The sequence below is a fragment of the Corvus moneduloides genome, chromosome 3, assembly GCF_009650955.1.
Source record: "Corvus moneduloides isolate bCorMon1 chromosome 3, bCorMon1.pri, whole genome shotgun sequence".
Taxonomy (NCBI): domain Eukaryota; kingdom Metazoa; phylum Chordata; class Aves; order Passeriformes; family Corvidae; genus Corvus; species Corvus moneduloides.
The window spans coordinates 112,614,886-112,637,658 of NC_045478.1; the positions used below are offsets into that span (position 1 = coordinate 112,614,886).

General features: G+C 38.4%; 1 long non-coding RNA gene across 1 annotated transcript; it reads right to left on the reverse strand.

Moving 5' to 3' along the window:
- Window positions 1-517: 517 nt before the first annotated feature.
- Window positions 518-22,440, reverse strand: LOC116441549. Its single transcript, XR_004239140.1, has 3 exons — window positions 22,341-22,440; window positions 2,212-2,221; window positions 518-529 (listed from the first exon to the last, which is right to left on the reverse strand). It is a non-coding gene; the product is annotated as an uncharacterized LOC116441549 (long non-coding RNA).
- Window positions 22,441-22,773: the final 333 nt, after the last annotated feature.

A 22,773-nucleotide genomic window follows, 5' to 3' on the forward strand; every position in this document is an offset into this window, starting at 1 on the left:
AAGTTCTGGGCCAGCAGCAAAGGGCAAAAAGTCCAAATATGCCTTGATATAAACTACAAGATTCTCCAAGATGTGAAACCCACAAGACAGAAGATGTGAAACCCACAATTTTCACTAGTTAGACTGCAAAAGATCAAGGCTGATAAAAGTGATGTCATTTTCTCATTAAAGAAGCCTCAAGTTTCTTCAAGAATGAATTTCAGATTTTCACATCAACTGGAAAGCAGACTTTAAAAGTCTGAGGGACAGATTGAACGATTTAGTATCACAGACTACAAGTCAGTAACCTCTGTGACTCTTTAAAAGAAATGGAACAAGAAAAATTTTTCCTAGGAGTGATATCCCAAAATTACACATCTGGTAGACAAACCCAGACAAGAAGTGACATGGAAAAGTGACAAAGCAAAACTGAAAACACTCTCACACACAATGTTTTAGAAGAAACCTTCTCAAGAATTTTCCCTGTAGATTAAATTCCGCACTTGGAGAACTTTCAGCCTGTGTCTTAACCAATAGAATTTTCAACTTCCTTTTGCCTTGTTTGCCATTTAGGAACACAGGATCTTTAGTAACAAGAAGAAACAAAGAGAGAGGTTATACTTACATTTAGCTTGCTAAGAATGCTGGCTTGTTGAGAAGACCCACAGATTATACTACGTAAGTCCTTTGGACGGACTTAGGCAAGTTCATTCCCTGTATTGAGTACTAGAGCCATATCAAATACAATTAGCTTCACTGTAACTCAGCAGAACACATAACAGCTAGGTATCACTGAAGCCAAGGTGTTGGCTGGAATCAAAGAATAGTGGGGGATTTATATGGCTATGGAGACCATCTACAGTTACATTGGACAGGATTAAAAAACCCACACACATTTTAAAGAACATAAATCTCCAGATTTTAAGGCATGAGCCAACTTTTCTCTGAAAAGAGAAGAAACTTTCCTTCTAAGTAAGTTATTCCACAATGGTGGTGGGGAGAAGCACCATTTCTAACCACAGAAAAGGGCCTCATCCAACGAATTGTGATCACCTGATGTTTAACACTGATGCCTCAAGTACGCTACTTGCACACCAGGGTAACTTCTCTCTTACCTCAACCAGACCTACACAACTTCAAGGGTTCAAATAGCTCTTTTGGGACAGTAGTAAAAATAAATGATCACAGCAGTAATGTGGATCAATGTTAATACTGCAAACATATAAAAGTTACCCTCTTAGTGCGAAGCTGAACGTAGACAAATTCAAAACAAAACAAGACATTCATTGTAAAGGAGCAGGAAAAATAAAAACCTCTGAGAGGTGTAGCAGGTCCTCAGTAACTCCACTCCCATTTCTACTAGCTGCTGTTCTTAAGACTGAAACCTCAGCTCAATGCAAGTTGTTGGGAGTGTCAAATTATTGACTGAGACTCTTGTGATACAATCTCCAAGCTACCAGTTCTCCAAACCCTTGAAGAGGTTGAAATTCTCAATTGCTATCCCTGCTTCTTGCTCCCTCTCACACAATTCCAGAAGGATATAAGTGTGATCAGTGGCAGTGCCTCTGATCAAAAGGGAGCGGAGAAAGAGGACAAGAAAAGGGAGCTACATACCCAGCTGACTTTTTGTTACGCTGTGCAACGGGTAGATGCAAATTCAAAGAGAACTGTGGGGATGCTGAAAGGAAAGAGGGAGACTCCATGGGGTCTCTTGGGTAAATCCATGCCTGAGTTTCACCACAGCAATTGTAGGGAGAATGTGGCCTATTTCTTTCCACAGTCAATTTGTGAGCAGGTGTGCTAAAGCGAGAGATTTCTGCTGCACGACACCAGTGACACAAACATAAAGAAAAAAAAGCAGAGATGAAAAATCAATAATAGCTGGACATTCATTTAAACAAATGCATCATCCCATAAACAGTGCAGCAGCTTTCAAATGTAAACAAAAAAAGGTGAACTTTGTTCACATTATGTCTCCAGCTGTTTTGTGTTTCAAGACTGTGCACCACAGCTGGGCTGATGAGCTCTGAATCCTGGGAAAAGGAGAAATATTTAACCTAACTTAAACAGAAAGAAGCAAGCCTCAATGGTGAGAGATAACAGGTGGGAGCTGTGCTCTGCTGCTGTGCCTGGAGGGTAAAATCTGGCATGCAGAGGTAGCTTCAGAACAAAAGTCATCACAGCTGCTGTTTGCTGTTCTCCTGAAGTCCTTCCCTATTTATTCAGCATCACTGACAGCACCCTAGCAACATTAGTTTAAGTCACCGTCAATTGTTATAAAATTAGCTTATGGTCCTGAAACCAGGACAAGATGTGGGTGACATTATCTGCACATCTGTGCTTCTCCAGGTCTGTGTAGAGAATACATGGTCAAAATGTGAATGCAAACCTCTCTCCCTGCTAAAATACTGGATAATGGCAATGAAACGTTTTTTTCCAGTCCTCAAATGTAAAAACCACTCCCAGAATGAAAAAAACAAAAAGCTCAGGAGCAGTCCTCATCCATATTTGCAGGACAATGGTGTTAATAATGAATCATTCATTTATCTTAGCAAAGGAGAAAGTCTGATGTAGATCCCCCTGACTCTTTGTTTTCTTGTTGATTTTTCTCTAACAGGCTTTAATGTCAGGCTTTCAAGACTGCAGTGGTCCTCTGGGTCTTGAGCCTCTTTCTTAAGCACTAAAGGCAACTCCAACATCAGCGGATTTACAATGTATGTTAAAACTGGGTGTTTGGGCCCTCCCTCATGCAGATACAGCAGACCCACCTCCTGTATCATCAGCACACTACACATAACATGCCAAACCTTAAGCCACAAAGATTCCAAGATGTTTGCTGTTATGGATTTGCAGCTACCAAATGGAATGTGACAAATACTTGAAAAGGAAAAATAGGTTTAAACCAGCATAGCTTCAAACTAACATTGACAGGTACCCTTCCTTTTCTAATTTCCATCATCACTAAAAAAACTCAAATCATTTTTTGACAGTCTCTTGACCGAGAAAGAAAATGCAGTAGTCCAAATCCAGCCTCCTTCCAAGCCACTGGCAAAAATCCAAGAGGTTTTTTCTTAAAAAAACCCTCAGAACTGGGCAGCAATGCATGGGCTCTTTTTAGTATACAATATTCAGCAGGATTCAGCTCTCCACCAGTATGGATGCAGATGCCAGTTATTTAGCAACAAAGAGGGATGAGCAGGTACAAAAATTAGTAAGACAACAGCTTGAGTGGCATATTAGAAATATCTTGTTTGCCACTTCCATTGCGCACCAGATTCAAAGACTCACATCAGTGCTCCTACAAACCACATCAATAGGAGAGGGCTTTCCAAAGCAGATCTGCAGGGGTACTTCTGTACCCTTGGCACTATTAGAGACTGCATAAGAGACTGAAGCTACAGCCTTGACCAGAATTTAGCACACAATTCCTCTCATGATGACCCTTACAGGGGACAACTACACGGGCACTGTTCAGCAGAAGGGACCAGATTTTTAAGAATATGAGCACTAAGAGAGCAAGGCATAAAACCACCTTCAAAAACTTATCTCAGTACCTTTGGATCAACCCAGAGCAGTGATTGAAGAGGGAGGTAAAAGTACAGCCCAACTCACTCCGAAATGTTCTCAACATAAATAGCGTGGAATCTGACTGCCTCTTTTTCTCTGCATGCAGGAGAGCAGCCAGGATCTCGCACACAGTCATTACTCCTCCAGTCATATGGGAAAAGAGCAGTGCCTGCTGAACGCGGGCACTCCTTAATCTCCTTCATAAAGGTCTTCCCCTCAGAAATGTTGCTCAAGCTGCTTCTGAAAACCCCAGCTGGGATATGAGCTTTACTGGACAAGATATTCATTGTTCAATTTACGGCTTGACTGTACTTGCAGAAATGTATTTCACTTCAGCATCAGATGAGCTTGATGAAAGGAAGCAAGGGAGGAGTTCATCAGAGGGTTTCTTTCTTTATTTGATTCGTTGTCTGAATCACTGAAATGAAGATGTTTGTCTAGCTCACTGAAGGGTAAACATCTTTGCTTTTCCCTGTGTGTCAGTTTTTCATAGGTAGGATTTACAAATTCTAACAGTTGCATTTCTGAAGGAGATACAGAGGCATGCACACACACAAAAAGAAGAAAAAGGGAGGAAAGTTTTTTACCTGCCGGGAACCAAAATCAGAGTCGCACTCACATAAACCTGCTGTAACCCCAACACCATCAGCTGGGGCATGCTAGTGAAAACAAATACAAAATTCAATTTCATTCAGAGAAATAAATAAAACAAATGAAAAGAATCTATAGCCTGAAATTCCAAGAGAAGAAGAAAACCTATGGCTACATTCACCATAACAGATCTCAGTGATGGAGGAGAGACGTATTACAAGTACCAACTCATAGTGCAGTTTGATCAGCATGCATTTTATTTCACTTCTGAGTACCAGGACTGTCACGAAACCAGGAGAGGGGGGCTCTCCGTGGCTGATGGATGTCTCCAGTGAGGTTTGGTCACTGTGTCTGAAACAATCAACCTTGTCAACCTACAACACACAACCAGCACACAATCTCATGTGTTATCATTCAGCTTATAATGCAGCTACACTTCCATACATGTGCCTGTGAGCGTATTTTAAAAACACAACAGGATTTACCATGGAGATGCAAAGAACTTCACATAAAAAATTTACTTCTGAGAGTTTCTAAAGTATGTTCAAAGTATCCAGTCCTCTATATAATGTGAAATCAAAGAGAGAAAACCTGCCAGAAAGGATATTAAGACTCTCTTGATTGTGAGGGCTCATAAAATAAATGTGTTGGTTGTTATGGATTAAAGGGTGTACCAAAAAGATGAAGGAACACCTAGCATCTGGAGTCTATATTGTAGTCTCTAAAATTCCTAATAGGTCTGTGTCAAAAAAAGATATACTGAAATTAATAGGCTAAAAAGAAAACTTATCCCTTCAAGATGAACAGAAAAAAGTTTAGCCAGAAGTAACACAATCCCCAGGATTTATGCACTTCCAAAACACACGAGACTGTCATTCCTCTATGCGTTTCATCAGTTTCTGACCATAAGATTTATTTAAAGATGAACAATACCTTAACTTCCATTCCATTGCAAATTCTGGATTATGGGAAATTAATAAAAATCAGTGTGTTGTTTGCTTGCCTTGGCACTCATGACCTCTGCAAGAACTGGCTGTGTCATTGTTTAAATGTAAAATCTCTATGCTCTCCCTAGACAATCTCAGAAGAGACCAGTATCAGTAGTTCAGTAGGTCAATCTTTCCAAATTGACCTAAAACCTCATTAAAGGTTCCATGAAATCTTTTAAAAGCACCAAGGTATAAGCAGAAATTGTGCCTGTGACAAAACTTGCAAACATCTCCTTGTGTTCCTACTGCTGCTGAAGGAGAATGAGATATTCTGTATTTTGTGATTGGCAGCATCACCAAACACAGTTTCATAGCTGTTGCCCCTTGCCAATAAATAAATTCCTTGTGGATCCAGTTATTTCACTTTATCACTGCTGGAGGCCTGATTGTCTTTTGCATTTTAGCCTGTTCATACAACTCTTACAGGACAGCAGGATCCATAAGGGAGGCATAAAAAAAGTCTGTACCTACCTTGGACTACATCAGTACTAAAGGGCCTTTTTTAATGTATGCCAGAATCACTATCTCCCTATTCCTTTCACATGGATCTTACAATACAAATTAGGAGTAGGACAGTCTTGTCCCATGCTTGGTGCTACCCAGTGGCAAAACAAATATAGCCCTCCCAAGACAGAATATACCTGTCCTGCCCAGAAAAGTTCCACATACCAAAGACTAGGGCAGAAGGATACTAGGGAAAAGGCATCGTCCTTGTAACACAGAGAGGCACCAAACAATAGATGAGCAAAGCCAGGTATACCTGGCTCCTGAGGGAGCTAGTCAGAGAGGGGCTTCAGACAATGGAAAAGGAGGTGGATACAGAGAACTGTGGTAGATACACAGCTGCCCTCTCCTCTCCTCTCTCCTCTCCCTGCCTTCAGGCTGGAGCTAACCAGGGAGTTCATTACAAGAGGAAATACTCCTGGTGAATTCTGAATGCCAGTTCCACTTTTTATGAGGTTGTTGCTTCTTTTTCAAGCAACTTTTATTTGATAAAACCAAGAATATTTTCCTTTCTTTCCTCAAGATTGTGCCTCATAGCAATTTCTTTAAATACTGTGAAGGATCGTGTTCTGGTCAAGAGCTGTGGTGCAGCAAATTTTATACTTATTTTTAATAATTATATATGGTATTTAACTACTGGATTTTAATTCCTTTTTCTTAGTTTCTAATCAAAATTCATTAGGAACCATGAAGTGTAACAGTATTTCTGTGTTTCCATCTACTGTAAAGACAATATCTGCCAGAAACTGTACGTAATGACTGTAGTGCTGTTTAAACCATTAACAAAATGACTTCTTTCTACTTTCAAAATAGCTCAAAGGCAACTATGAGTGCAATTAATTGGTCCCCTATGATACTGGTACATGCAGATTGATAAACTCCACAAGGATAATTTCAGCAAGAATGACTGAATGGCTCAGAATTTCAAGTGCTTAACATCTTTTTACATTTTCTCACAAAGAACTTTTACTTTTGAAAATAATATTTCTTCTCTTTCACTCAGAAGCTGTTTCTTTCTCTCTTCTGTCTTCCTGCAATACAATTTATGTACAAAAACTGCTTAGTGACAAAGATGGGTTTAATCACTGTACAAGATGCCAGAAACTTGCTTCTATTTCTTTTCAAATCCATCCCAAATGTGACAATAAGACACAGAAATAGTACATCTGGAATACATGCTGCAAAGACAATCCCATATCTGTGTAGATTGTCCATTTAACCCCAACTTGACAACTTAACTACAATTATTTTCAGAGGGAGGGAAGAAAGAGGGAGCAAAATCTTGGCATCATAAATATCTCATACTGTGGTGGCATGCTCTGGTAAGGTGTCTGCATTACTGAGGTGGATCTGGAATTTCTTTTGGGAGAAGAAAAACTGAATTTAGAACAACAGACTGTCCTCCATGTACAACTTGTGGGGGCGTTACAGCTTCAAGAGTACAGGTATTATTAAAACTCTTTCCCTCTTGGATGTGTCTCCCATTTATTCATTTGCCTTTCTGTCTTTTGCATAGTTCATCACCTTCTATTCTTACCAGGCACATTGTTCCTTGTGAATGCCTTATGTCTAAGGGTGTATGAGTCATTAGACTTTGACACCCCAGATTCTCAAGGGGATATGAAGCTTGACAAAAATATTCACATCTCTCTTTTGTTTGTAAAAGATATAGCTAATTGCCCCATTAAAAAAAAAAAAATCCACTCAAATAGCACCCCAGGAAACATAAATTCAAGTGCACTTGAAAATACACATTTTGGAAAGTTGTAAGAAATTCTATGATTTCTCCATTTCTGAAAACAACTCAGCATGTCTGCAGATCCTGAAGATCAGAGGATGGACTTACGTCTAGCCAAGTCACCTACAGTACTCTTGATTTATTAACTGCTCCCTTGAAATTCCCGAAATAAGGTGACATATCATATTGAGCTTTAATGCTGATAATGAAAACAAGGCTGCCATTTTGTATTTGGACTGATCAAGAAGGGGCCTGCATTATATATACAGCTGCTTATACCCGCTATAAAGGATAATTTTGCTGTATTAACTCCATAAATTTGATAGAGCCAGCAAGGCTTCCACTGCATAATAGCTTAATTTTTCATTCTAATAATAACTGGCTGCCAGTTGAAATGAATGGGAGCAAAAACAAACATTTCTGTTCCATGACATGATCCATGACAGATGAACAGTTTAGGAGGCCCTAGGGCAGGGTATTCCAAGCCTCTCCTCCCTTCACCCAACAGCGGTAAAAGCATTAACACCAAGAAAAAAGGCTGAACTGTAAAGGAACTCCTCGGAAAATGACCCAGCTATCCTCTACTTAATCCACAATTGGCAACATGCCTGATTTAAGACTATGCTAAGCATCCAGGATTTTCTAAAGTGCTTGCAGACGGTGTGTACAGTATAACATATGTCGGTAAACTACAGAGTATGAAACATCCCTCTCTCAATCACACACAAAGGTTTAGTGGAGCTTTTTGCTTTGTATTCTACTTTATTTATGTTGAGAAAAACCCCTTCCCTTAGACTATACAGAGAAGATTAATAACTTGATTATTACTGTTTATTATTAGTATCAAATTTCATGAAATGCAACATGAAAACACGTATTCCCTTTTAAAGAAATAGAAAAGCCCATATGCTTGAAGCTTGACAAATTTCAGTAAAAAAGGGGCTGCATAGTTTAGTGCCAACAAGTTACTCAGGCTTTATGTGAGTATTGATTTATCTGCTAAATGAAAATGAATAGCCACCATCTACTGCATTGTTTTGCTGCCTCTGCAAGTTACAGCAGCTTTTTAAAGAAACCCTAAGTAGTTTTAAAAGGTGAGTTGACAATGCTACCTTTGAGTGTGAAAAATCCACTTTGAAGGCCAGATATTTGTATCAGTTCTTAACAAATGCCATCAGGGGCAGAATTGGGGCTTGTCCCCAGGTAGGATACATTTTTAGAGTATGATATTGGTTTGTTGAAGCAAAAACATGACTAACCTTTCTGAGAAAAGTGCAAAAGCAAAAATTAATGCATAAACCAAGAAAGTTTTGTCTGAGTTAGGATCAGATTCATCAGAGTGGTGGATTCCCCTCACTAAATGTTTAGCATTTGAGGCCTGTCAATGGGTCATTCCTTTGTATATTGCTGGGCTGGAAAATTCCCTAACGACTTCAAGTGGCCATTATAAGCCAGTAATTATCATAGTGTCTGAGAGGCTATCTAATTTGATAGAAATGAAAATAACACACCATCAACCCCTGGGAGCTCAGGAAAAGATGGTAAGACAACTAGAAAACATCCTATGAAAGACAGACTCGAGATCAAAAATGGCACACGATGAATGAAAACAGAATGATGAACAGCAGCATGGCCTTCTGAAGCTGTCATTTGCCAAACATAACTTGTTGCAACATAGACCAGAAAGTGCAATCCCTGGCTGCCTAAAACTAATCTCCAGTTGTTACTTATCATCTAGGAGCATCTGGGTTCTGCCAAGGGATCTCGATTCACCATGTGCCAGCCCTCTGTATCAGGTTTCCTGCTTGCATACAAACCCAAAAGGAAGAAGAAAAGCTAACTACAGCCTGAATATCAGGCAGTCAGCATGGATGAGCCCAACATGGCACATGTAGGTATGTCTTAAACCTGCAAACCCTCTCCTCCTACTTAGATTCTTAGATTCTGCATTGTCACAAGTACTGGGAGGAACAACCTCTTTCCTAAACAGGAAGTAATGGATGGGTATTGCTGAAGAAAGCTAAAGGTCAGTGGATACTCTTAGGATATGATCAACCAATGAAAGCACAGAAGTGAATGGAAACTCACAAAGTGAGAAACAAAAAGAAAGATGGTCAGAAATCCGAGATTCCTGGTACTCTGGAAAACTAGGGCATGCTTCAGTCCTCTCTGAAGGATCTTCATGTAGTTGAAAGCAAAAGGGTTATTATCTCCACAGAATGTTGGGAAAGCATGGAGATAGTTAATGTGAGAAAAGTGTGGGCCCTGGATTTCTGTGGCGAGAATGCAAAATGTCTTCTTGATGGGAAATGCAAAACAAAGACTATTTTACATGAAGGCTTTCTCTTTCCATGGGTACAAGCACTCAGTGGTTGAGTGGTTTACCACTAAAAGTAGGGTCGCATTAGAGCACACCTTAAAGGAGCTGAGTAAGGCAACAGAAGCAAAACATGGCTTTGTAAAAAATCCCCATCTTGCACACCTTGTAAGCTGTCCATTGTAAAATATATCGTTAGAAGAAGCTTACCCCAGCTTAAAGTTAAAAGGCCCACAACAACTGCTAAGTCAATTTTAGCAGTCAGTCTGTTCATCCCAAGGTGTAGGACTCTGCGTGAAAGTAGAATGTCTTTCTAGTAAAGGCTGATGTGAGATGTTTATGCCAACAAACAGCTACAGCAAGAACTGCTACAGCGACATGGACATACATGGCATGATTTGTACTGTTGAAGTCAGGTTTTAATTTAACGATTCCTAATATCCACAGTGAAATTCCCTGGATGTGAGGAAAATACATGGTAGAGAACAAGGAGGAAATGCCACCTTTCTTCTGCTACTGGACTTGTGAGTACAATATGCCAGGTCTTCTTTTTTTTCTGTCACTAGAATCTGAGACTGCTGCTGACCATGTCAAATTTGGATTAATACAGAACCCCGAAAACAAAATCCTACTCAAAAGGTGATTTAATGTTCAAAGAAAAGGGATGCATTCAAACATCCCTCTCTCTCAAAATTTTTCTTTGATTCCTCTAAAATGGACGACCATGTTTGTTTCTACATGAGGAGTCAAGTAAAAACTACTGGCTTCTTCACAAAATCAGTCATTGGGTTATTTTGTTGGGGTTTTTGTCCTGTTTTGGGTATTTTTTTTATCCCCCTCTACCTGCACAATTTACGTGAAGGGTTTAGTCTGTCATCTGTTCAAAAAAAATCCAACTAGGATACTAATATCACACTTTCCCACTGGATATGTCATGCAAGACTGGAGCAACGTATTAGTGGAGAAATTCCCCTAACCTTGGAACGGTCATCAAATCACTGTCTTGCAAAACGCAAGTATTTTCTTATTTTAATTTTATGCATATGTGCATGAATGCTGAAGTAATATTCACATGCTGCCAGGCAGTTCCATATGCCAGCTTTTTTCTTTCTGCATACATACCAGTGTCAGGTAGCAAATGTTGTGAAGCCAAATTACACATTGCCTACATTTGCACATGTATGCACATGCGTATGTGTTTTCCAAGACAGTCAGTCCTCCCATTTTTCATTTATCTGCAGGAGGAAAACAAAAAATACACAGGCGTGCAAATATCTTTGAAAACAATAGTTGTAATAAATAAAGCATAATCACAGGGCTTTTTCCGGATCCCACCAACTTTGGCCATCCTTTATATCATTAGCACACTAATACTAAAATGCTGACCCCTTGATGATATTGGTCATTCCTTCACTGCTTTATCATCCTACTCCTAACCACACAGTAGCAGTAAATGGGGGTTGTTCTCTGGGAACCTCATTACCCCTCCTTTCTCTCTTTCTTGAATTAAAAATGTTTAAATTAGTTCAATATGTCTTGAACCTCTTCAACACACTACTGTCCGTCTGACTCACTTCCAAATTGAAGTGCATATATAAAAAATTGAATCAGTTCAATGATTTTAAATCACTCTTCAATGTGCAAAGTAATTTAAAGTTACTGGAGTGCTTCCAATTTTTATTAGTCCTTGAATTTGGAAATGATCGAGGCCGTTCTGGGCATGTGCAATACACTGTGACTTAAAATTATTATGTCCATACTTATTAAAAAAAAAAAAAACAAACCTCAGATTTTACTTAACAGTAGAAACCACTGAGGAGTACCATGGACCAATTTTAAATAACAAAATAGGGGGATGCATCATGCCAGAAGGCATCAATCTTGAAAAACTCTTTCAATTTTTAAGAAAACTGAGAAATACCATAAAATACTTGAACTGTTCTATATGCAGCATGGACTCCCATTTTAATTGCTACAGCACTTTTGCATTTAATTACTTTCAATGTATCTAATTGCTCTAAATTTAGCAGTTTCCCCAAAATCAATATGAGGACAGAATCAAAAAGGGCTGACTTTCTCCTTAAATCTTTTGAATGCTTAGTGAAGTGATTAATCTTTATGCACAAGACTAGTTCTTATTGAACTTAATATGCCTCCTCACCTGTTTGAGTAGGCTCAGTAAATGAATGCTACTCCCTTATCCACGAGTAGATTTACTGGAGTTCTAGAGAAGAAAAAAAGACTGCTTACAGGCAAAAGTATTAATAATGTCAGTGATGTAATACTTGAAAGAACTAACCAGACTACTGCTTCTCAACAGTCTGTTCTAATATAGCCATTTGATGCACTCAGTCTCTGTTTTTTGGAGATTTAACAGTTGAAGTATTCCTTTAAGCCGAAAGTCTTCTTATTCTCCACCACCATAATTACAGAGTGAGGAATAAATAAAAAAAAAAACCACAATGAGTCTTTATGACCCCTTTATACCAAATAAATTTATTTGACTGCCCAGCCTTAAGACTGGGTATTTTTATACATCTGGGGAAACCTTCTGGATTCCTCATCTATGAAGCTTCCCAGAAGCTAAATCATGGACAGGTGAAATAAGGGTTCCACCTCCAACCCCTTTTCAATAATGCTCACAAATAACCCCACAAGCCTTCGTATGTTCCTCATAAATATTAGGGAGCATAACACAGACCGCAAGTCTGTGGGGAAGAGGACTGGTTCTGTGGGGAAGGGGAGTTCAATTCCAAATAGGCCGGTTTGCTACAAAACTGAAGTGCAGAGAGATGAACCAGTTTAAGATCAATTACCTGAAACCAGGTGCTGAGCAAATGGGAAAAATTATGCATCTGGAAAGCACTCTCTTCTTGCACATCTCACCTGACTCTCAGTGTCCCCAAGGCAGCTGCTGCACTGTACATAAAAAACTAACAAGCCACTGGATTTGGTGTCTTGGTCTCCTGTGTTGCCCCATTCCCCCACTTCCATTACAGAGTGAAGAGAAACTACTCCTCAGTCTCTCTGTTTCTCTCACTGTAATGATACACTTTGAAAAAAACAATTAAGGAGAAGGACTTCAGCCTTGCAAAGGCTTCTCTTGGCTGTGCCTGAGTGCATGTTGAAATCTGCTTCCCAGTAGCTGCAGGCATGCAGCTATGGGAGGGAAAAAAAGGCCACACCATGACCTTATTTCTCATTGGGCTCTTGGGATCCTTCTCTCCCAACTAAACATCTGCCTAAGAGCTGGCCAGAAGGTAGCTCAGAAGCTGCTTTTAAGAGTAAACAACTCACTGTCAAAGCTCTTAGCATCAGCACGCTGTGGAGGAAACAGAGGATTTACTGTGTCATATGAGTTTAATATTTGATACATCCATCCACATATACCTGACTATATCCTGCCCTTGTAATGGGGATGGACTCAATGATCTAATAGATCTTTTCCATTTCTAGCTTCTATTATCCTATTATTAAAAGTAATGAGCCTCTAATCTAACAACTGAAATAATCAATAAGAAACTGAGTTTGTTTTTCAAAATTACTTTAGTTTTAAAAATACAGCATGTCCATTCCCTGCTTCCTGCTTTTGACCGTGATAATAAAACTTTCCGAATGGCTAATGTAGTTTAGCTAAACAAATTAGCCAACTGCCCCATTTAGGGGGAAGAGAAAGTTTCCATTAGCCATTCAGATGTTCTTTGCCTGGTCAGTTAACAATTTTTGCAAACCAGACACCAGAAGATATATGATTTTAAACTCACTATAAGGCTGGGGTACAACGCTCTGCTATAAACCCACAAACAGTGCAAACTATTTGTTTGTGAGAAAAAATTCGCTTTGAAAATTTGATGGAAAATAAGCTTGTCAGTGTCTTGGTCCAGACACTGGAATGATTTTCAAAGTACGTAAGCTCAAATGTTAGTTCTACCTTATACTTTTTGTTTCATTTTGGAAAAATCATTTCAGCTGTCTCCCAGGAAGCAAGGCTAAAAAACCTCCCTTCATGCTACTCACTTTATTGCACTAAGGTAGATTGTAAGCTCTTTCAAGAAGCTCTAGCCAAAATTGCTACATGTCTTTACAGTGCCAAGCCCAGCAGTTTCATGACATTAGTAGGGATTGTTAGGGATATTACAGTATTAAAAGAAATAGAATTTGATATAGTAGTATGATATATTGCAGATTCTTAATAATATAATTAAACTAATTACCAAGTGCCACTGAAAGTACACCAGCCCGGACAATCATTTCAGATTAGATGCTCCAATTCTATATTAGCAAGGTGTTTGGTGTGAAAAGAACAGATCTGTTCTGTTCTTTTCACACCAAAGGGGATTACTGCAGTCAGTGCCGAAAGCTTTACATCTATAGAATATGCATTTTTCAGGGGTTACTTGAACCAGATTTTGTCTGATTCCTACGACAAAATATCCCTACCACATATGTAGTTTTAAGACTGAAGAAGCATCATTATTTTGGACATTTGTTTCCTATAGGGCGCTGGTATGTGGCTGGGAAGTACCTAAAGCTCAACTGCTGGTTCATTTTCCTTCAGAAGGAATCTGGTTTTCCCCCACATCACCAAAATCACCATGAACTGAATCAATGTGACATAAGTGAAGATAATCAGATCATTTGCTTCTGTTCTAGGCCAAACCTCCAATTCAAAGACAGCTTCTGATGGGTAAATACATGGAGATCAATCTGATCCTGTGACAGCTCTTTGTGCCCTTGTTATCATGCTCCCAATAATTCTCTGAGCTTCAAAGACTGAGAACAGCTTCCTTGACAAGCCACTTTGAGCGATAGTCACTGAAAAGTCTTCTAATGAGGAAGGCAAAAAGGAAGATGCAAGTAGAAAGACCTTCTAGAGCAAGACACTCTAGATGTTTCAGTGACTATCTCCAGGTCATTGGTTCCCCCCTGAATTACCACTATTAACAAAGGGCCTTCTCTAAGCAATGGACGATGGTCACAGTAGCAGTACTGACTTTCCCAAAACTTTCCGTCCAGCTGATTTGACTGCATTTTACTGTTATTTCATCATGGTAGTAGAATGTCACAATTTCAGACAATTGGAAATTATTCCTTCTTTTTTCTTTAATAATCTTCCCAGTAATATCTCACTGTTCTCATTAAAGTCTTCTGTACACACATATCTTTGTTTTGATGTTGTAAGAGCAGAGAATTCCTCTGCTTATGACATTTTGCTTGATGTTGAGATTTGTATTTCCTCTCCACCAGATGTAACTACAACACAACGGCTGCAAGAAGAACATATATGAGTATGACATATAGGCAATTCAAACTAAAGTAATATTACTGGGAAGAGCCATTAGGAAACCAGCCAAACCAGCAGGCCCTCTGGCATGACAGTCAATGTCCCAGAAGGTCTTGGAGCCTGGATGAAGCCTTCACTAACCATGGCCACCTAGGTAACAGAAGACAGACAACACAAACAAATTACATTAATCTTGTTGGAATTTTTTGTTAAGTGTTTGAGGAAATTATTAATCCATGCCCCCATTTACAGATAGTGAAATTGAAAGTCTTTTATTGATACATATAAAACTTTCCAGTTTTCTATGACATTTCACTGTTTAAGAAAAGTGTAATAACTTACAGAACTTTTTTTCTCATCTACCTAGATTATTCTGGAAAATAAGTCTATACTGATTTCTAAACCACTGCAAACAAAATGCCTTGCTGAAAAAAATTAGGGAAAGGGAGATAACTTCACACTGCTGTTTTTTTAGTCAGACACTATTTAGCTGCTCAACTTTGCTCCTTCCATAAATGTACAGCTCATAGCTTTATTGGAGAAAAACCTTAAATGGAGCAGAGACCACTGAAACAATGAAGAAAGATGCAGCTGTTTGTTTCTTGACTTACTGGTTTGCAAACCCAATAAGAAATGTAAAAATGTTGACAGCTGCAGAACTTCCAGGAATACTCTCAATTAAGACACAGAGTACCAAGAAGGGTTAATATTGTTTGAAAGTAAAAGCTCTCATTCTAATAACAAGACCTCTCTCTGTGCACTGCTGGGTCAGCATGGTAATTAAGAAAATTGCCTTTAGTGCAGTTGTTTGGTAATGCTATTATCATCTTTTTTCATCTTTTAACAAGAGTAAACTACTTGAAGATGTCCCCATTTACTCTTCTTGCTTCTAGTAACCCATGAACCCATCAAGTCCATACTATGCTAGCATTTAATGGCCTAAATGAGTTACTTTATCATCTGGTTCACCCTGAAGTCTTTTACATATTTTTCTTGACCTTTAACCTTCTGACTATTATTTTGACAGCTATCATTAATGCTGTGTCCTGGGCAACCACACATTGACTAAGATGGATGGCAAAATGACTAAGGAGTTGAAAGTAACACACACCTACTTTCATCTTCCTCTTGATTAAATCAAAACTATACAAAGCCAAGTCATAAGATGGGTCCCATGGAAGCAGTAGAGAATATGGGCCACAGGTTTAGTAAGTAAAGCTGAACAGAGAGAACAAGAGAGGCAGAAAAGTGGCCTTATTGTAAAACAAATAAGCTAGATAAATTGTACTCCTAGAACTCTATAAATCTGTCAAGTTATGACTATTCATCTATGAATTTAGATGAATCAATAGGTGGTTAGAATGCAAATACTTTATACTAGTCAGTTAAAACAGAATTGGCAGTAAATTTAACTCAAAAACCCCCGCAGTCCACAACACAAAAAAGCCCATGCTTATGCGGAAAGGACACAGTTAATTGGACAGACAGTTTGATACAACTTACTACTTTTCTAATAAGCTACCCCACTTCAAAGGCGAGCATGGCCCCTTCTGATCACTTGCATGGAACACCACGGACTGTGGCCCTGCACAATTGTAAGGTCACTACAAATCATGTACCTTGAACAATTAAACTATTCCCCTCGGAAAAGCTAGATGATTTCATTTAAGAAAATGGAATCTAGATAAAAGGGGCAAAAGGAATTCCAAACAGTTCCATGTCCTTAAAATGAGATTAAAAAAATGGAAGGAGATGTTAGTGTCAGATAAGATCGTATGCAAAGAGTCATTCTAACTGCATTTCAGACAGTTGGTGTAATCAGGCAGCAGGTTAATGGAAAGGAAGCCACCATACTGCCAAGGAACAGGAAAAAAAGGGTGATTTAAGAGTCTGCTGAAGTATTATCCAGAGACTAGTTTCAAAAAACCCAAGCTAAACTATCAGGAAAAAGCAAGGAACAACTTGAGAAGGAAAGGCAACCAGAACAATGTCACAAAGAAAATTCTCAGCCTCTTTGTCTTGTTAAATGAATGACCCATACTGATCGAAAACTGAAATACTGCAGCTCAACTGATGGACCTGACACTTGACCCCTCTTACTAATTAGGGATGGAATCTGGAAACTACAGCACTTACTTGCTTTCACCAGCATTCTTTAGGGCCATAACAATTTCTGTGATTGCTTTATGAGCAGAATTTTTACTATGCAGGGACCAGATGAAAATAAAGCTAGAAAAATGACTACAGGCAGCTCTTGGGTGGAGGAAAGCTAAACTTCAGATGACCTTGGTCTCACTCTGGTTTGCACATGCCTGGTGTTTTCAAAACAGATGTTCTTCAAAAGCATGTTCCCTGGGAAGAGTTTCAGATCTGATCCTCAAAAGTTGTGCATTCCCCACAAGGCCCTAAACAGGCCCAAAAAAGGGGAATGTGTAGGATCAGCCCCTGAGTATTGGAGACAAACTCAGTGTTGAACCAATTTTGTGATTCTGGGTTCAAGACTACCAAGCTGCCATATCTGGATCTCTCTACCCTCAATAAAACTCTCCTTTTATAGAATTAGAAAATGGCCCACTACACATCTATGTTTTATGTCTGGTGGTTTTAATTGCAAATATTTCCAATTAAAACAATGCTTCTGGGGTGTGAGTGCAATTCAAGGCACCAAATCAGCTTTCACACTACAATAAAGCAATAATAATAAAACATTTCCAGAACAAATACTAACCCATGCACTCAGCCTCACACTGGCAAAAGCCTTTTAGAAGACCATAATGATGCATTAATTACTCCTGAATGATGATATTACTAATATACAATGGCTTACTAGCTGAGAAACTCACATTAACAAAGCACATGTGCTCCATGCTTCCTTCACACATCACACAGCATGGTCAAACTCACAGACATTTGCTTATTTCTCTCTTCATCTCAGGTAAGCCAGCAGGTTAAAAGATAATCAAAACAAGAAGCCTCATACTGCACATTTTTACTCATGCAAATACAAACTTTCTTAAATGTAACTTCATGTGCAATACAACAAAACTGCTTGTGAGCTTGGTAACTTGCAGGAGTAGTTTTAAAGAAGAATTGATTTCAGGAAGATGACTGAAAATTAAGACCATCCTCCAGCTCTAGAATCCCACCTAGGCCTGAAAAACTTGCCTTTAAAACAAGTTTTGCTCTATCAAACCCGGGTGAGATCACAGTGACTCTACTTCAGGGCCTCAAATCGCAGGCGATGCACTGCACCATCCAGGTGTCAAACAGGCGTGCATGGGACCGTTTTATTGCAGGGTTCAATGATCAGAAAAATCTACAAGGGAAATGGGGACGTGTTGCCCCAGGAATTATATATAGCTTTTTTCATGACAGAAGTGTGATGTATGGACTAGATTCAAAGAAAGGAAAAAAAATTATTTTACATTTAACAATAGCCCTGCGTTCAAAAATAAATCAGTCCAGCTACAAAGTCTAGTCAATTTTTTACTGGTGACAAACACCCTTTTCCTAAAGCACATTTACAAAAGCCAAACACAGCCAAAAGATACAGTGGTGTGTTTTTGTATATTGCTGTGGATTAAATTAGGCAATTCCTAATTACTTACAATATATTCAACTTACATTGCACAATAACAAAAAATAATAGGTTGTTCCCTTTTTCCGCCCTCAGTTGTTTCCTGGATATTTCTTTCCTTTGTTTATCTCTGTCTAATAAGAATGCAGGTTTATATAAAAAAGTGAGAATCTTAAGAAGTCCAGGAGATATAGGCATCCATTTCAACTAGAAACTCTGATAATTCTGCTAATACCATTCGTGATATTGAATAACTGTAAAAGCTTTATTACAGCCTGCATATCATCGCAAAAGAGTGAAGACCTGATGCAGTCAGGTTTCAGGACAAGTTGCTGTGTGCATTAATCAATGTGCTGCTCTATCCTTATCTATGATTCTTCATTAAAACCACTGTCTTATCTGATAAGCAGCTGTTGTTTGCTAAAAGATAATGGTTTTTACAGCCACCACATCTTTATGTGCCTATGCTGTCCAAATTAAGTGGTACTTTTACTTCATTGCATAGAATTTTCTTTCTATTTTTGCAGTGTCTTGGTAAAAATGAAACACCAAGTCCATGCTTGAATCAGCAACCCAACTCCCTATTTACCAGAAGTGGAAAACCGGGCAGGAAAATGGGATATTCCAAGGTTTTTTAAATGTGTGGTGCCCAAATGGTAATGTAGTAGTAAGACAAGAGTAGTAATGCCAACACTTGATGATGAGCAGTATTTTTAATAAAAATGCAGCACCAACTGTAGGAATGGGCTAATCCATACCATTAAATGAAAAATTCCTAGGAAGTGTAAACAGACCACAGCTTTGAGCTGATGCTTCCCAGGTTAATAAAGCAATAATAAAGTCACATGCTATGACTTGGTGGGTCTCTATCTTTTTCACTTTAATTTTTAGGGTGCATTTTTGGGTGATGAGTATACTGAGTGCTGATCACACTGATGTGATTTACACTCAAACTTTATTACACCTCTTTCTTTCATGTCTTCATCTCCTTTGGATGGAGCTTTCCTAGGCCAACCTCAAAAACGCTCACTGCTTTCCCCAGGACCCCAGGAATTGCTCTACAGTTGATATTTTGACCACAGATCAGAGCTGAAGAATTTCAGAAATAAACAACTATGAGAAAACTACATATTTATAACTTACTTCTTCAATGTGTTTCAGTTGCACAACCCAAACATGAGAAGAAACATTCCTGAAAACAATGTCTTTCTTCCCACCTATTAAAAAGAAGCATTTTAAATATCAATGTTTGTACTCACTCAGATTTCATTGGTGCTAAAATGAATGAATTTTTCAGTAGCCATATAGGAGTATTTAACTTAAAGTGCACTCAAACACACACCTAAGCAGGTATGTGAATTAACTCACCTTAGGTCGTAAGGGTGTTTCCATAGTAATTTGCTTATGAATAAGTGAGAGCAGATGAGAGGTTCAGCTCAATGTCAATCAAGTCAAAACTGTCACTAGTTCATGCACTTCCCTGAGCATTGTACACCTGCAGCCTGTCTGTGGGGCTGCACCAGCACTCACTGACCTGAATGCAAAGTACCAAAGTGGCTGTTTTACTGGTTACTCCACATACACCAAGCTCTACAAATCTTGGCCAGCTGGAAATACCGAATGGCCTGGCTTGCACTGAATTTGCCCTGTTGGGCATAATGTATTAGATAAAGTAATTGTGGGTATTTTACTTGCAAACAGTGGACCAATATATATCTAGTAAGAGACACTAATAAAATCAGTATGGATATTTGTGCAGTATCATTGCATATAATATTCAGTTATGGTGGTTTGGGATAAGAGGAAAGAATTTAGTTAAAATTCGTAAAACTTAGATTTTGAATGTGTTCAAAGTAGAAAGATACTAAAGTATGACTTTTTTTAAAAATCTAGAATAACAGATTCCTGTTATTGTAATATATGTAATTCCTATTGCAGAAACACCTGCACTTCCCAACCATATAATAACTCAAACAAAAAGCCTGCTATAATCAACCAATAAAAAATAGCAATTCACTTAATTTATTAATCTAATTAATGCATTCTCTGTATTTATTAAACTAATTGTATTGGTTTCTCAAGGGAAATTACATTCCCTACATTTTTCCTTAATACGTATGCTAGGCAGAATCTTCAATATTTTATTGCCATAATTGAAAAAATATTTTTGGTATATTCCTACTCTATAATAAACTGTCATCATAAACAAGGTGCTGTGATTTTTAAGTCATAAAAAACACAGGAGGTGAACAGAAAGAGGATGTGATAACTCTGACAATAAAGTTTTCACTGCTGCCCCAAAAGTTCAGAGTAATGGCAGCTCTTGACAGACTTTACAAGAAAATTTCCGACTGGATCAGGACATCATGAAATGCTTTATAGAAAAAGAAAGTAAAATGCTTAATGTAGGCAAGACTTTAACAAAACATTTTGGAAATAAAGGAGGCCTCAAACACCAGTGTAATTCAGTAAATAAAATATCCATGTCAATGACACAGTAACAGAACAAATTGAGCACACTCAGTTTGCTCTAATCAGCAAGACACGCACTGCAGTGGACAGAGAGTGAAAAACAGAAAGGAAAATGCATAACGTTTTTTGGTATGCGATTTCTAAAATTATTTGATTCAACTTTCTGTTAAAAAGCAGCTGAACATACCACTTATAGTCATGGCAGTGCTATGGATACGATTTTATCTGTACTTCCTCTGTAAATATGAAGCAATTCACAGTAAATCAGAGGACATAACATAAGATTTCTGGTGAATGTTCAGCCTTGTGTCAATCTGCAACACAAGAGTGAATGTCACATCCAAAGAACCTATGATTTCAGCTATTCTTTGTTTTAAATGGGCAATGTTTTAACAGCTTTCATGCACGAAGTGCAAGAATTCAAAGTTGGTTGAAAAATAAAAAATGTCAGCATTGGTATAAACTTGCATCAAATTATACCCAGGGAGACATCAGGGAAAGCTGAAGAAGAAAGGTACCTCTTAAAATCTCACACAGAAGGGATACAGAAAACTAAACCATTTGTGGCAGAGAGAAAATAACACCCCCAGCATTGCAACCAATGGAAATGTGGAAATGTGGGAAGTTGGGCACCTTCAGGGCAGAAAAAGAAATGTCTGTAAGATATCTTTCTGTGTGAAGCTCTAGCAAGTGAAATGTGATCTCTTAATACTCAAACATTCTTTTCTAGATCTCAAAAACAAGGTATGTTCGTTCATCTCTGGCTCTGAGGAATGCTCAAACCCCGAATCTCCCCTTTAGCTGTAGTTTGATTCCTCCAGAAACAATGACTGATGTCACAGCAAGAGATGAGGATGGATAGAAGAAAAAAAAAAGAAAGCAGATGGCTGCTAAGATAAACTAAGATGCAAACAGGATGAAATTAAACAAGGAAAGTAGAAGGTGAAGCAGAGTCCTAACAGGGAAATGTATTACAACAAGGGAATTGCTAGCTAGACAGATGATGATATTCTCCTTGACTGCTTCATCTAAAACTGCACAAAGAACTGTGAAAGCTACCAGAAGGGACAGACAGGATGACCTATTCTACTATTACAGAGTTTCAGAATATCTGTCTGAATTCAGGTGAATCACATCATGAAAGAGTTACACTAATTCCCTTTTCAGAGGAATATAGTGCTCTGTAGGTAATATTCCATGGATTCAATATTAAAGTATTTTAAAACATATTTGTATCAGCTTGTTCCCCAAATACAGCTTCTCTTACACAAAAATGACTAAATAAATAAATAAATAAATATAAAAGTAGCTTAAAAACTTACTGTCTTTCTTTGGACAGCAGTCTCCTGCTAGGCATTCACTTCTAGTGGGACCTCTGACTGAAGCCAACACCTTGTGCACATTCCCTATGTCAGGTGCACAACTCTTGAAAATAAAGTACCAATAGTTGCACATTGTCATTCGTGAATTATAATATTTTTTCTTACATGACTGAAGGCTGCAAATAACATTGCAAACACAAACATCTAAAATGTAAGCAGTTATTACCAATTACCAACACAATAGATAATTTTGAATATCCCCAAGTACACCAAAGAAGTTGAGCTCATAATTAGGGCATTTCTGTTTTATCAGACCTCCACCACAGTGGACTCCCTTCATTGTAGAAATCATTTCACTCCCACAATTCCATCACACAATGCACAACAGTGGCCTGGTTTGTCCAGTGTTGATCAGCATCAGTAGCACCTCCTT